This window comes from Pyrus communis, chromosome 10 (assembly GCF_041283825.1).
Source record: "Pyrus communis isolate YQ-2024b chromosome 10, ASM4128382v1, whole genome shotgun sequence".
Classification (NCBI taxonomy): Eukaryota; Viridiplantae; Streptophyta; class Magnoliopsida; order Rosales; family Rosaceae; genus Pyrus; species Pyrus communis.
Window position 1 is genome coordinate 31,368,558 of NC_142574.1, and position 12,945 is coordinate 31,381,502.

The window sequence follows — 12,945 nt, forward strand, 5'->3', positions numbered from 1 at the left end:
AGGGTTTTCGAATCCTTATTGGCAAGGGTCATCTTATCAGCCTTCTCGGCGAAGTAAGGTGTCACGAGTTACGACATTCGGCGTATCGGACGCCGAGTAATTTTATGATTGGGTATTCACAGGTGAGTTTTAGAGTTTGGCATTCTAACGGCCGAACCACGTTCACTATCAAGACATACATTACCTTTGAATATTTGTGTCCGTGTAGTCTGGTGTCGATTCGACGTGCTTATACTCTTACGAATATAATCACGGTGACCGAATCAGGCACCGACGATTTGTGAACTTCGCAGAACTAGCAGCCTCGTCTTCAGGCTCTAGAACCCAAAGACCGAGAGTGTTCCTTCCTTGGTCACAGTCGCAAGATTAAGAAGTCAGCAATGCGCTCAACGCGACAACAACGAATTTTACTCCTCGGTCGAGCTCGGCCGACGAGTTGGCACGCCCCGCATTCAACCGAAGGACTTAGTTAGCCGATTAGTTACTCGGCCTGCACGCTACGTAGGCTTTGTAATTTATAGGGTCAACAATAACGTTACTCTAATAATTTGAGAAAATACCAAGACAATTTCTTTGTTAGTTAATGTCTTAATATTTGTTATATGTCCATCCCACCCCTAAATTAAATTATGAGTATTTTTTTTGTCGAAGCCTAAGGTATCCCACATCTCTGACTACATTCAGATAACGACACAAGTACTTCCAAAAATTTCAATTAGGGATTCGTCCATCTTTTTGCCAGCTTCGTGCCTGGAAACCAAGACCATAAATCATACATGAGTTTAAATTCTACTGTATTTTCAACGGACCACTTGCCATGATTAATTATAAATATTAATTAGAATCCCGAATTCATACATTCCTTTTCTTTCTTTTTTGAATTTTGAATTATTGTGTTGTTGTCATGATTACCTGCAAAACATCTAAACAAAAAGGTCATATGAAATACCATATTAACAACAGGTTCAAAATTATTTGTGTTGAAAAAGATGAAAGAAAATGGACTTACATAACCAAAATATAACATATTATTGAGAAGTCTTAAGTTCGATTCTCGTTAAATATAAATTTGAACTACATTATTGTTGTCTCATTGTGAATCTTAATCCAAATCCCCTCCCATAAATAATATCATTTATACACAAGATTTGAGTCTTTCTAATTTATTTATTTTCCCCATGTGGGTTTCCGCAGATATTTGTGTACACGGATCGAGGTTCGTGGTGGTGATCTGGGCCTTGAACAGGGGAGACATGGGACGGGGACCCCGAAATATTATTAACTATTGTCTACTATGAATCTATGATATGAGTTTTATGAACAGTCAATACGAGATATCTGTAACGCATAATATTTCCAATGACCCAATTTCCACAAGTAGTTGATGAATCAGGAAATTATCAACGGTTGATGTGGCTTGATCAAGAAAATCAATGGATCAGATTAAGCTACAACCCCAAGTGAGTGGTGTGATAGTTATGGACAATGCGGTCCGAATAGTAACTGTGATCCGTACACTAATATTAACTTCTCTTGTGTTTTCCTGCCCGGGTTCGAACCCAAGTTCCCAAATAGGCCATAGCCCGGCTAGCCACCGCGGAGCTCGATCCTTAGAATATAAAGCCATATGTTTTCTAATATGAAGTTCATTGGATGTTTTTTTTTGGCTTTGCAGCTCAATTTGCAAATGGTGGTTCTTCTGTTAGCAAGAAGGCAAGGATTGCAATTTCACCAGTATCTGCTCTTGTGTTCCTCCTAGTATCCATTTTATGTCGGTTGGCAAAGAGGAAGAGAAAATGTAAACAAATTTGCTATAACTATATCGATCTATTCATTTAGCATCATCTTTTAACAAATATTCGTTTAGACTTACCACAGGGTAATTTGAAGAATCTACTGGTAGTGATCATGATGAAAGTAAAACAAACGAAGATTTTCCTTCGATTGATCTAACAACCATTGCAGCGGCCACGGAAAATTTTTCTGTTGCAAACAAGCTTGGAAGAGGAGTTTTTGGCTCGGTCTATAAGGTAATTGCCCTTCGATAATTTCTTGAATCATAAATCATATTGTTATGAACAAAAGCCTAAAACAAAAATGAGAAAATTGATAGGTTAAGCGTCTAGTTACGAAAGTTCTTGGATCATAATATCAGGGTGTGTTTTATAATGGAAACAAAGTAGCAGTGAAAAGACTTCGAAGCATTCTAGTCAAGGAATCGAAGAGTTTAGGAATGAAGTCCTGCTTATTGCGAAACTCCAACACAGGTACCTTGTCAAGATTTTAGGTTGCTGCGAAGAAAAGATGCTAATCTATAAATACGTTCCAAACAAAAGTTTGGACTCTTTCATTTTTGGTACTGTTTTTTTTTTTTTTTTTTTCTCTTAATTTCTTTACTTGTCACTTGAAACTAAGGAAGCACGAATTCATCATTAACTTTTTACTTTGTGATCCAAATGAAACAAAAAGAATGGTTGTATTAGATTGGGCAAACCGCTTTGATATTATGTACCGGGTTGCGAGGGGGATCCTATATCTTCATCAAGGATTCAAGATTAAGAATCATCCATAGAGACTAAGGGCAAGCAATGTTCTATTGGATGCCGCTACGAATCCCAAAATTGCGGATTTTGGTATGGCTAGGATATTCAAAGGAGACGAAATGAAGCAAATACATATCGTGTCGTTGGAACAAAGTACGTTTCCTACAAAACAAAGAGCTTTCTATTCGAAGTTGTAATGTCTACATGTTTATTCTATGCGGTAACTCTAAGCTTGATAATCACTTTCCTTTTTGCTTCTCTTGCAGTGATTATATGTCACCTGAATATTCAATGGAAAGACTTTTTAGTAAAATCCGATGTGTATAGCATTGACGTGCTACTACTTGAAATCATTGCTGACAGTAAAAATTTTGGTTATTACAATGAGAGATACCCTGACATAAATTTGGTTGGACATGCAAGTTGGCTAGCGTATTTGCAAAGAATGATCATAAACTTAGTCTCTAATTAATTCATTCTAACTTGACTATATATATATGTTGGAACTGGTGGAGAGAAGGCGATGCCCTAGAAATCATTGATTCATTTCTGGGTGAATCGTACCCTGTAAGTTTTGAGATGCATCCAAACCGCCCTCTTGTGTGTGCACGAATATGCCACTGACCGGCCAACATTGTCCGTGGTCGTTTTCATGCTAGGCAACGAGCTAGATAGCAGTTCCTTCCCCAAAATAGCTGCAATTTTATTGAGGATGAGTTGTACTACTGGAGAACTCGAGACCAAGACAGCCACTTTCGAGCCATTTTCCGGTCAAACTACGGTGAGCTGGCCATTGAAAAAGTTACCATTCTCTTCATCTCATCGAGAAGTGTGATTTTCGTTTTGAATCACTTGATTTCGTTGAGTATTGAAGAAGTTATGAACGTTTAAAGTTTACCCAGTTTCCAGCGAGTTTTCCAATTTTTCCTCGGACCAGTCAACTTTGAGGCTATTTTCCGACCATCTCTGGCAACCATTAGGCTTACAAATAGGTATAATCTTATACTACACTTTTCTATTTTCATTTTGATATATTATGAGTCGAATTTGGTTAAGAAACAATTGAGTTATGAAGTTTTGAAAATTGCCCAAACTTACGGCTAACAGCTCCGAGACACTTAATGAAATTTTTAACGGAATGACCAAAATGATGGATGGTGGACAATCTCAGGGACCACTTCTATTGATCTGAAATCTCAAGGACCAAAGTGATATGTTATGCAAATCTCATGGACCATTTTGGCTAAAAAGTCTTCTATAAATGATGTCACATGTACAGACGTCGAAGATCGTTAAGCATCATAAATAGACGTTCTAAAGTTGTGTTAAACTAGCAAGTAATTAATGTATAAAACTATTTTAGCTACTCAATTTAACATTTTATCTCCAAAAACACTACCTAAACTTTGAATGTTTTAATATTAACAATTCAAACATAACCCACTTATTTTTTAAACCCGTCTTCCATCTCTTCCTTTTCTCCTTGATCGTGGATCCACCTTTGAGTTTTATTTTATTTTTAATATTTAGTTGATGAAGAGTTGTTGTAAAGATATTTTATAGAGTCTGTTGGAGATATTATTTTTAATTTAGCTTTTTAAAATAAAATTTTGGTTGTTTAGAAAATCTTTTGAAGGAGAAATTTTTTCAGTTTGCCAAAAACACGGTTCGGTACATAAGTGTCATAGTATAGGTGGTTGAATACATGAAAAGAAAAATTTTCAACCACTTGTATTGCAACATTTTGTGTATTGAACCCTATTCTCGATACACTAAATAATTTGTTCTCTTTGAGAAGCATGTGGTGGTGTCACATCCAGGCTTGGGCTCCACCACATCCTGAGCTCGGCTCCGCCGTAGCACGATATTTACCACTTTGGGCCCCGACCACGCCCTCACGGTTTTGTTTCTGGGAACTCACACGATAACTTCCCAGTGAGTTACCCATCTTGGGATTGCTCTCGAGCAAACTCACTTAACTATAGAGTTCCGATGAACTTCAAAGCCAGTGAGCTCCCAAAAGGCCTCGTACTAAAGGAGATGGGCATGTACATATAAGACATAGAGGATCCACTCCTCTGGACGATGTGGGATCTAACAATCCACCACCTTAAGAGCCCAACGTCCTCGTCGGCACACTTCTGGCCAGGGATTGATTTTAATATCAAATTGTCACATCCCGGCTCGGGCTCCACCACATCCCTGTACGATGTGAAATCTCACATGTGGCCTAGGATTTAGAGTTTAGGAATGCACTTTACGCTACAACAACATATACTAGCCAGCGTGGCAGCTTGCAAAACATCATATATTAATCGCATTGTTATTGTGTGAAGAAGGGATGATCAAATTTTACTTAAACATGCGTTTTAAAATGAAAGTAAAATGAAGCTTATCAATGGTAGAACTCATAAAATATAAAAAAAATTAAAAATTAAAAAAAAAAAAAACTTAACCCATTTTTTTTCCGATAACTATGAAGCATAGTTGCAGCCGCCGACAGTTTCTTTATCAATTGAAGTGTGGAGGAAGTTAGAATTAGCGGCTTCAAAATATACAAATCGTCACCACCATGTGATCAAACTGCCGCAGAAAAAGAGTTGAAAAGTCTCAAATGCGTTCTGTGGGAAAGGTTTCAACTGCCAAGGTTTCCAATGAGATACTGCCAAAACGGTGGCCCATTTTTGAAGATACATCATCTAATCTCACCCTTTTTATGTTCATATGCCACGTTTGACGTTTTCATAAATCTGCACAAATAAAACTGACTAATAAAAATAAGAATAAAAATACTAAATAGATAATAAGCGGTATATATGTTACACAGTCCGCTACACTTTTGTTGTTTATCTCGTGTCCTTGTAATTCTTACTTCGATCAAAAGTCCATCATAGGTCTATATGCGTAAGGTTGTGTTATCCACATATTTTTTTAACCTTTTACACGTCTTTCTTAATTTTTGACTTTCAGATCGAATGAACTGGAGAAGATCAAAGAACAGAAATTAACTAAGGATGTTTAAGAAGTAAAAAAAAAGTACATAAATAGCATGACATAACCCCAATTGAAATAAGTAGCGGTGTAGAACTTTGTCAATTTTAAAGTGGATCTCCTTTTGTATTCAGATGATCCTACGCGTTCACGCGTCCTCCGTTAACTTTAAAAATTGCATTTTGCAACTCTTTTTACAACTCTCCAGAGGAACAAGAAAACTCTAACCAGTTAGTACACGCCAGTTTAGATTATGGTTGAGATGTTTCTTTCAGGGTATCTTTTTACAACTACTCCCAGGGTGGACCTAAATCTGATCAAGTCCAGCTTGTAGCATTTAACATCTTAGCAACCCCAAAAGCATATCAATTTCATCTTATTATACCAAATTATTGCACTTCAAGTCCTCATTGAATTTTTTTTTTTTTTTTAAATTCGAACCATGAACTCTACTAAATGGGTTGCGAAGATGAAAAATATATTGCTTATCTTCCAGCTATTTGTTCTTCCCTCTTGCATTTTTTCCCTTGACACCATCACCCTAAACAAACCCATCAAAGACGGGGACGTTTTAACCTCCAGCAAGAAATTCTTCGCACTAGGGTTCTTCAGCCCCGGCAATTCTTCGAACCGCTATGTCGGAATTTGGTACAACAAAGTTCAGGAGCAAACCATCGTTTGGGTTGCAAATAGAAACAACCCTGTCTCTAATACCTCCGGTCCGGACTCCTAGCAGTGATTAGTCATGGAGGCCTTGTGATCTATGGGAATGAGAAAAGTACCCCTCTCTGGTCTGCTAATGTCACCGTCTCTTCTCCAAACAATTCCGTGATAGCCAAGCTTTTGGATACGGGAAATCTTGTTGTGGTTGAAAATAATGGTAAGGTGCTTTGGCAAGGTTTTGATTATCCCTCGAATACACTGCTTCCTTTTATGAAAATTGGGCTGGACCGGCGGTCCGGGTTGAACCGGTTCCTCACATCTTGGAAGTCCCAAGATGACCCGGGAATTGGAAACTGCTCGTACCGGATAGAGCCAAGTGAAAGTCCGCAGCTGTTCTTATACAAGGGTCAGGCTCCATTTTGGCGGAGCAGATCTTGGACTGGTGAGAGATGGTCCGGGGTGCCGGTAATGACAAAAAATTTCATCTTCAATGTTACTTTTGTGAACAATGAAGATGAGGTATCCGTCATGTATAGTATTGTTGATGAATCAATCTTCTCAAAAATGGTGATCGAAGAATCAGGAATCGTTGAACGGTCCACGTGGCACGATCAAGTGCATCAATGGGTCAAGTTTTGGTCCGCCCCGGTAGAGCAGTGTGATTTTTACGGAAAGTGTGGTCCAAACAGCAATTGTGACCCATATATTGCGGATGAGTTTGAGTGCAATTGCCTACCTGGATTCGAACCCAAGTTGCAACATGAGTGGTATTTGAGAGATGGTTCGGCCGGGTGCGTGAGGCGAAAAGGATCATCTGTTTGCCAAAACGGGGAAGGGTTCGTGAAGTTTGAACGTGTGAAGGTGCCGTACTCTTCTACGACACATGTGAACATGAGTATGAGTCTGAAAGCATGTCAAGAAGAATGCCTGATCATAGTAATAACAATCATATCCAACATCTTTCCACAATCACTCTAATTAATCAATCCCAAGAATCAAAGATGCACGATATTAACATTTAAATATGTTAATCAATCAATAAGATCACGTATCAATTCATGAAATTTAATAAAGGAATTCTACATAATTCCCTACCTGGATTCCAAGTAATAGCATGACAAATCTAATTTATAAACACAACGTCTACTATGAGCAATTCCTATTCACTCGAATCTAGGGTCGGACTAACCTTATGGAAATAAGCAAGAGTAGGGATTTCGGACCACTCAACGGAATCCAATTAAAATATGGTCGCCTATCGAAATGTACCAAGTACAACAAATCCTCATCACCCATAGAATGCGTATGGTCCCCTATTGCGAATATACCAAGTAGAACCATAAGCATAATCTAATCGTGCAGGCAGTGATCACCTATCGCGGATACACGAAGTAGGACCATGCATGTACCACTGCTTCATGGTGCAGTTAGATCAACACACAACCTATTTACCCCTACCTTAACCCCTATGATTTACTACGTAAGCACTTGCACTATTAACTTATCACGACTACTAACTATCTTGTCATACCAGCATATAAGTTCTATATAATACTTCTAATGAGATTCTAAGCTCTCATTTCAATACTAGCAATCATACATTCATTCATATCATCTAGAAGTTTAGTAAACATGTATAGCACAATAAGGTGCCACTTGCATGTAAATCGAGGTGCATATCACCTAGGATAACTCGCTAACTAAGATAGGCCCACTAGGATCCACTAAGTCTCTAATAATGCTACTTTTAGTATTGAAGAACGCTTCAGAACATCTTGACCAAAGTCAACCCTAGTAATCCAATTAGGAAGATCCATCCAGCGGATTTTCGATTCGTAAGTTCCTAAAGTTATTAAATATTACGTACAATAACATACTAAAGTTTGGTGACAATCCAACGGTTAGATCGTCGTTCGCTACAATGGTCAGGTGGTCTTCCTTAATGAAGCTAGGTTCAAATGATAGAATTTCACTAATCAGCTGTCAAATATGGAACTGAGGTATCAAATTCAACCTAGAAGGATCAAGTAGTTTCTCGGGCCACGCATTGTCGCCACACACGGTGAACATAAACTAAGTTTTCCAATCAACTCTAAAAATTACCAAATTTTATAAGATTTTAGGGAAAGAACTTTCATAACTAGGTCGAAGTCCAATTTGGCCAGGAAATACCTAAAATCCAATGTGGATCATCAAAAACCCTAGAATTGGGTGGTTGTTGATTCGTCTTCTTCGCTGCTCTGAAGCCCCCAAACTTGTTTGGGGTTTGGGGTTTGGTCCTGGACTCAAGATGATGCTAAAGATGGTGGTGGTCGAAGGAAAACGCTTCAGAAATGGTGGATCGCCGGTGGAGGGTTCTCGGACCCGTGTGCATTATGCACCATGAAATGGTGCCAAAACTTGTCAGGTTTAGGGTGAAAATCGTAGGAGGGATGATGAGAAGATGTTTGCAAGTGGTGGCGGACTTCAGCTCGCTAAAAATCGCCTAAATTCGAGCTTGTTGCCTTTTGGTCAGCAATCGAGTCACGCGGGTCAATCTCTGACCAGACCCACTGACTCTCTTATTTCTCTCCTCTCCCATTGGTTCACTCCCTCCCTTATTTCTGATTGGTCCACCCTTCCATTAAATGGGGCTTTCCCCACAATTTGATTGGTCCTTCTTCCAAACAAAAATAATAATTTTTTTTTATTTAGAGAAATTCCTAAATTAATATTTATCTCCAATTTCCGTTGCTTGTAACTTCTTCGTTATAGCTTCAATTAACAAATGGTCTTCGCCTACACGTTCGTAGGATCGAACTCTATTTGAAAACATTAATTGTGATCTCGAAATGTCTACGAAATTTAAATGATTATTTTCAAAACTTCAAACTTTATAACTAAGTAATTAAAATTCTAAATTAATTAAATTAAATTAAATTCCTGCAAAAATAATATAAAATCCCACGAATATGAATACATAAATTATAATGGTGAAAGCTAGGAACATGATTTCACAGGCATTGAAGGCGAGATCGCGGTAGGGATTGGGGAAAATGTAGGGCTATGCATTCAAGGGGAACTGAGAAGAGAAAATGGAAAGAAATATCTAGAACTACCAAAGCCAAAGCACCTAGCGATGAAAGACTTGTAAAACCAAAAGGGCAAAATGGTCTTATCATTGTTGAAACGCAGCACCAAAATGGAGAGGACGAAAGTTTTGAGGTGCAGTTTTGCCACTTTACTATTAATGAACAGTAACCGAGAGTTTGGGTTTTAATATATGTATAATATATAATGAATGGTTTTACTTTTTATTATTGTGATAGAGTCCAACAGATACTGTACTCGTATGTGGTAAGATACTAGGTCTGAGAAGTAGTGGACACTATGACAAAAGTGATCCATGATAAAATGAAATAGTTAACCAATTTGAAAAGTCCTAGCATTGTTTATTTGGCAAGCAAAGATTCACAGGTCAACATCTTTTCTCCTGTATGAATCCCAGAAGCCAAAACCTAGATAAAAAGTCTTACCTGCTCCCTATGCTATGCTGAAGTTTGATTACCACAAACCTCTCATTCTTCAACACTAATTGACGTGAAAGTGTCTGATAGCGATCAAGTTTCCACCATAGTACGTCACACAATTGACAGAATTAGCTAACTAGACTAGTTTCTCTTCAATTACCTAGCAAATTCGCAATCTTAACCAATAATTCTGACATCCTACACGTCAATGCACTCGAAATATCTTAACGAGTTCAACTTTAGCAAGTTTCTATGTTATTACATGTCACATCATTTAAAGAATTTTTAGTATTGGGTGATGCATGTGATTCAATATCCTAATGATTAGGGTATTCGGTTTTCACTCATACGTTCTAGTTTCGAAATTGTCTCCACCCCTAAATTTTTATAATAGTTTTGAACCATTTCATTCCCTTAATAATAATTATAAAAATAATAATAATAATAATAATAATAATAATAAATAAATGGGTGATGGATCTCCACTATTATAACTCCTCTTCAATAAAAATGCTGGTTGTTTTGGTGAAGGAGCTGTTTCTTCATTACCTAGCATGAAAACGACTGCCAACATTGTTTGCCGGTCGTGGCATACTCTTGCACCACAGAAGCTGGGCAATTTAGCAGCAACACCTCTCTCTTAGGGTGTGTATGCTTTGTTTAATATTTTTTGTGAGAGAGGGGAGACAGAGAGGAGAACAAAGAGAATCTTTTTCATTTTATATGTAAATGGTTTGAAAACCGAATCGAAATTGTTTGAAATCGCACCGAACTGAACCAAACGGTTTGGTTTCATTTCGGTTTTAGCTTCAAAACCACACCAAATCGAACTGCAAAAAATTGTGATTTCGGTTTCTCTTTCACCCAAAACACCGCAGGAAATGGCTTTATTTTTTTTTAGGGATATTTTGGATGCGGTCCCTAATCATCTATATTCTTTGACTGAAACCTTGTTGATTTTTAATTTTTGATCGAAGTTCCTGAAATTAATGTGATAATGTATTTATATGTAGGTTACTATATTAATTAAAAATTAAAAATTATAGTTGTTTGTATTAATGAGATTTTAAATAAAAAAACCACAATTTTTGGATTAAAATTATTAAAATATAAATTATGCTCTCCAATATATTGTGTGTGTATATATATATGTATGTATATAAACATGGGTACATTTATCAAAATTAACAAAAAAAATTTTGTACCAAATATGGGTACATTCTTCAAAACCACACAAAAATAATAGATATTAGGCCTAATAACATTAGTAAATTTCTTTGATTAAACTTGATATGGATACATTCTCAAATCAAGAAAAAGAATGTACCCATATAAGTTTAAAAATGGATTATCTAAAATGGAATAGATTTTATATAAAAAAAATGGTACATTTTACTACAACAAATTGGTATGTTTAAGAACGGGTACATTTTAAGATTAAAAAAATTAAAAAATTAGATGAATGGGTACATATAAGATTAAAAAAATTGGAAACCTTTTTGTAAAAATTAATGGGTACAAACTTATTCTAATTTTTTTTGAGGAAATGTTTTGAATTGAAAATTAGTTAGGAGTTTAATAAAGGTGTGAGTATTAAAATCGCCAACATTGTCCGCGGTCGTTTTCATGCTAGGCAACGAGCAAGGTAGCAGTTCCTTCCCCAAAACAGCTGCAATTTTATTGAGGATGAGTCGTACTACTGAAGAACTTGAGACCAAGACAGCTAACTTCGTGCCTTTTTCCGGCCAAATCAAGGTGAGTTAGCCTTTGAAAAAGGTACTATTCTCTTCATCTCGTCGATAAGTATGATTTTTGTTTTTGAATCACTTGATTTCGTTGAGTATTGAAGAAGTTATGAACATTTAAAGTTTACCTAGTTTTCGGCAAGTTTTCCATTTCCCTCGGACCAGTCAACTTTAAGGCTATTTTCTAACCATCTCCGGCAACCATTAGGCCTACAAATAGGTATAATATTATTCTACACTTTCCTATCTTTATTTTGATATATTATGGGTCGAATTTGGTTAAGAAACGATTGAGTTACAAAGCTTTGAAAATTGCCCAAACTTACGGCCAAGAGCTCCGAGACACTTAACCGAATTTTTAACGGAATGACCAAAATGATCGATGATGGACAATCTCAGGGACTACTTCTATTGATTTGAAATCTCAGGGACCAAAGTGATGTGCTATGTAAATCTCAAGGACCATTTTGGCTAAAAAGCCTTCTATAAATGATGTCACATGTACAGACGTCGAAGGTCGTTAAGCATCGTAAATAGACGCTCTAAAATTGTATTAAACTAGCAAGTAATTAATGTATAAAACTATTTTAGCTACGCAATTTAACATTTTATCTCCAAAACCACTATCTATTTTAACAAACTTTGAATGTTTTAATATTAACAATTCAAACACAACCCACTTATTTTTTAAACCCGTCTTCCGTCTCTTCCTTTTCTCCTTGATCATGGATCCACCTTTGAGTTTTATTTTATTTTTAATATTTAGTTGATGAAGAGTTGTCATAGAGACATTTTATAGAGTTTGTTGGAGATATTATTTTTAAATTTAGCTTTTTAAAATAAAAGTTTGGTTGTTTAGAGAATCTTTTGAAAGAGAAATTTTTTAGCTTGCCAAAAACACGGTTCGGTACCCAAGTGTCATAGTATATGTGGTTGAATACATGAAAAGAAAAAATTTCAACCACTTGTATTACAACATTTTGTGTGTTGAACCCTGTTCTCGATACACTAAAAAATATGTTCTCTTTGAAAAGCATGTGGTGTCACATCCTAGCTCGGGCTCCATCACATCCCAGGCTCGACTCCGCCGTAGCACGATATTGTCCGCTTAAGGCCCCGACCACACCCTCACTATTTTGTTTCTGGAAACTCACACTAGAACTTCCTAGTGGGTCATCCATCTTGGGATTGCTTTCACGCAAACTCACTTAACTCAGAAGCCAGTGAACTCCGAAAATGCCTCGTGCTAAAGAAGGTGGGCATGTACATATAAGGTATAGAGGATCCACTCCCATGGACGATGTGTGATATAACAATCCACCTTCTAAGAGGGGATCTAACAATCCACCCCCTTAAGAGTCAGACGTCCTCGTCGGCACACTTCCGGCTAGGGATTGGTTCTGATACCAAATTGTCACATCCCCGCCCGGGCTCCACCACATCCCGAGCTCGACTTCGCCGTAACACGATATTGTCCACTTTGGGCCCCGACCA

The 12,945-nt window shown here is 37.2% G+C and overlaps 1 pseudogene; it reads left to right on the forward strand.

Moving 5' to 3' along the window:
• The first annotated feature begins 5,875 nt into the window (after positions 1 to 5,875).
• LOC148693895 (G-type lectin S-receptor-like serine/threonine-protein kinase At1g11410 pseudogene) lies at positions 5,876 to 7,175 on the forward strand (annotated as a pseudogene).
• The last annotated feature ends 5,770 nt before the right edge of the window (positions 7,176 to 12,945 follow it).